Below are 4349 nucleotides of genomic sequence, written 5' to 3'. Positions count from 1 at the left end.
TCAGGGCTTTAATGGAGTGGATGATATCCTCCCATATCAGGGAAGGTCATCCCGTCTACTGATTCAAACTCTAATCTTGTCTGATACACCCTCACAGACACACTCAGAAATAATGTTTAATATGTGCTCCGTACATCCCCGTCAAGTTGACATATAAAATTAACCATCACAATCACCATCTCTATAAAAATCATTATCTGTACCAATTCTTTTGTTCAGAAGAAAAAAAAATTGAGGGACTTCCTGATTAAGACTGAGTTTCCACTGGAGGGGCCACAGTTTCAACTCCTTACACGAAACATGACCGAACAAGAAGAAAATAAAAAATCTGAACAACTTATAAATATGTCCTCCATATTCCATGCTTTTGAATGTGTGTGTGTGTGTTTAATAAGCATAATTATATAGGCAAAATCTTTAAACCTATTTAAAATAAAAGTACTACTTAATGGTAATGTTATTTCAGTCCATTCTGCTTCTGACATTTTCTGAATCGGTTTTTAAACGGCTACACTTATTTAAAACAATAAATGAAAACGCAATTAAGATATTTCCCAATAATACTGAGTTTTTAAAAATCAGGCTACAAACAATATTATAGTATAATTATATCTCTATATTTAAAGATAACTAGATATTTTCCTGTGAATACAGAAGGAGGTTGTAAGAATACAAAATAACCTAATTACTAAGATTTTTAGCAATTCTTATCCCTGGGTGGTCGAACTATGGGAGAGATGCATCGTTTGCTCCTTGTTTGTCTGCATTTCCTAAACTATAAACAATGTGCTTTGTTTTAAAGAAAATAAAAGATTTTTTAAGCAGAAGAATGTCTCATCTCCTCGAACAATCATGCCAGGGGTTTTAAAATCTGAACCTGTGCTTGTTGTCAACTTTTAGATTTTGCCAAATGCAGCAACCCACAAGAATTTTTAAGGAGTCTAGTCTCATAAAATAAGGTGTCCTCATGAAGTTAGTTGAGTAAATGTTCTCTCAAATACATGGAATGAACCAAGAAAGAAGATGTCTCTTGGTCCACGCAACCTGGAATCCCACCCAAGAGAGAAATGAAAAGCCGAAAAAAGACTAGAAGGATTTGAAAAAAAAGAAAAAGACGGGACGGATCTGGACAGGGTTTGGCTCCAGGAGAGGGGAGTCTGATGAGGGATGGAAGAAGGAATGTCAGGGAGATACATATTCCATCTTTGGAACTTGAAAATTCTTCAAAACAGAACTTAAACTCAATAAGTGTGAAAATCATGGTTAAAGAATACAATTAAATGTTATAAACACCGACACAGTAAAAATAGTAGTTGGCAGGTTGGGAGGAGAGGGGAGGTGCAGAAAGCTGTTCAGAGTGCTATTTTCTTCATCTTCATAGTAAGGAGCTATTCAGCACCATCAAAAATGGAAGTCTTGAGTTATAAAACACACACAAGGGTTTCCATTTTCTAATTTTTTTTCCCTTGTCTTTGCTCATAACCTTAACAAGATCTTTTCAAAACCTACCAACTCTTGAGGTGAGGAAACATTTATGTAAGTTCAGCAATGCCTAAAAATTCACTTCTTTCTTCTGTTTCCATTGACTTCATATAAAACTAAAGTTAACATGTTGCACAAAAAGCAGCAATATTGGCTGGATTCTATTTTATGGAATTATTCCTTTCTCTCTATCAAAATGTACAGCGCCTATGAATAGAAGGATGAACATTTAATGTGACTGGAAAAAACCTGGTAGGTGGAACTGGGGTATGAGAACTTTTGTTCTTTTTGCTATGCTCATCTAATTTTATTTTTAAAATTATCAAAAATAAACAGTAAACATATATTCCTATAAGAAGTATACAGATTCCTATGTGAAAAAGGCAGTCACCTCAGAGACAGAGGGTTGTTCTTTATTTATTCATCTGAAAAGGATTCTGGCGTCTTCTGAATAAGAATCTTTTTAGAGCTGTAATCTCACCCCTCCCCTCAATGCCCTCTGTTAGACAGGAGGGGAGAAACGTGGTCTGATTCCAAGTTTCAGAGAAATCTAGGACTACTAGTGATTTTTGTAATTGTCCTTGTTTAGTTGAAAAGAATGAAATAATTAACTTGGCATATTTGTACAAAAATCTATGCAGAGTCCAATCAGGAGAAAAAATAGAGAGGAAAACAAAAAGAATGAAACCATTTATTGACAAAGGTGTTTTGCCATTCTGTATCCATCAAACGCATATACTCATCATCTCAATCCACCGCTCACTCACAGGCACACAGACCTCTCTCTTGCATCTCTTAAAGATGCTTATTTACTTTTTCAAAGACGTGCATCAGATTCCATCATAGACTCCTGAAAAAAATTCATTTAACTTTCAGATGACCACTGCTCCCTCATCTGCTATTGTCAATGGGTCAACTTTAAGAATAAGGACTGGATGTGGAAATATTAGAATAAGATGACCCACCCTAGCCAGTTAACTGTGGTTACTCGGCTCACCGGAATCTTCAACAGGATGACGAGGGTCGGGAAAAAAGCACGTTGATACGCACCAGTTGTCATATACCAGAAGACAGCTGGCACTCAATTCCCAAAGGTACATCCTAAATAGGTAGAGAAGGAGATAACTAGTGGAAACTTTCCAGAAAGAAACCAGCAGTTCTCTGCCTATCTTACAACTTGCAGAGTTCAAAGTATTCATGGTTTATATTAGATCTGTCTTCAAGACTCAAAAGATAAAATAGCTCATGGTCTAAGAAACAGGGCTGATTCTATTAAATTTTGCATCAGCCAGAGGCACTCTTTCTTCCTTTATTGGTTTGTTATTTATTTATACGTGGCCTCATTCTGAAAAAGAATTTGCTATTGACTGGGAAAATGTTCACAGGACCAACCGTGGTCTTGAGGAAACAGTCTCCCAGCCTCTGGTTCTTCAAGCTTATCTTCCCCATCCCTGCCGACCCCACAGCAGACAGGGAGCCACACAGAGCCAGGAGTCTCCTGGAGCTTTGCCCCCATCTCCGCTCTATTAGATCCAGGAGACTCCCTCCAATCCCAGGATGAGGCATTTGTTCCTGATCCCCTCAGGATTTGGATCTTAACTTTTCTCCTTTCTTCCAGTTTTCAGCATCTTATGAGCCTTCAGCCAGAAAGCTCCCCCGAACTCTGACTCCACAGAACCCAACACCTAACATGGCCCTTTGACTTCAGTCCCTTTTGAATCAACTCCGCTCACCCAGAGAATAGTACTGAGGCTAAAATGGGATGTGCTGGCATTGAAGAGAGAAATTTCCTTCTAGGCTCAGTTGGACCCACCTCCAATTCAGTCTGTCTGTCTCTCTCTCTCTCTTGTACTTTCTCCCTAGCTGCAGAGTCCTTATCTGCAAATGAAGATTGTAATGTCTGCCCTGTCAACACCCAAGTTCATGTGTTGAGCAAATCTAACAAAGTGCTGAATGTGAATGCAGTTTAAAACCTTGTAAGAGAAGCTTCCCTGGCAGCCCAGTGGTTAAGACTGTTCTTCCAGTGCAGGAGATGCAGGTTCGATCCCTGGTCAGGGAAACTAAGATCTCACATGCCTTGTGAGCATAAAAACAGCAGGAAAAAAAAACCATAAAAGATAAAACAAATGTAAATGAATAGAATAAACCAAAACTTTGAATTTCATTTTCATCTATAGTAAATATGTTACACTGTATAATATTCTTTAAAAAAGAAAAAAAAATTTCTCTGTTGGAAAAAAGGAAAAAGCTGAATTACTATTCTGTCAGTAATTTGCCATGATTTGGGGTAAGTTCCTTGACCTCTCTGAACTTCAGTTTCATCGTCTGTAGTCTTAACCAATGCTCTTTTTAAATTGGTTTTGCACATAACAGAAGCCTCCTTTGACTTGAGGAAAAGGAGATGAGAAATAAGAGAACACCAGTCTTTCTTACAGAACCCAAGCACAGGAAGTCCACTCAGGCTTCATGGGCAAAGAAGGCCAAGAGACACAAAGTCCTCAGGAATCCATTCTGTCCCTTCACCTCTTCTTGACCTCATGAGTCATCACATCTATGTCTCTTTACAGACTGACTTTCTCAGAATCTCCAGGCATAAGGCATAAAACAATGGTCACCAATTCAGTCAACTGGTATCCATCCCGGGGGCAGAACAGTTGATTGACTGACCTAACCTGATCCAGGATCTACGCCTGGTCCACTCATCAAAGGTCAGGAGAACAGTGTCAAAAGAAAACATGGCCCCTGGGACCTATTCAGAGAGAAGCATTTCCAGAGACAAAGGGCATGGTCTCCATGGAGATCAGAACCATGTAGTGGGTGCCATGCTGCGCCATGAAATCTCCCCTTCAGAACCGAATGCCTGGCTC

This window comes from Ovis canadensis, chromosome 26, assembly GCF_042477335.2.
Source record: "Ovis canadensis isolate MfBH-ARS-UI-01 breed Bighorn chromosome 26, ARS-UI_OviCan_v2, whole genome shotgun sequence".
In the NCBI taxonomy this organism is placed as follows: domain Eukaryota; kingdom Metazoa; phylum Chordata; class Mammalia; order Artiodactyla; family Bovidae; genus Ovis; species Ovis canadensis.
The sequence above is the reverse complement of the archived record's forward strand: the minus strand, read 5'-3'. Positions refer to the sequence as shown.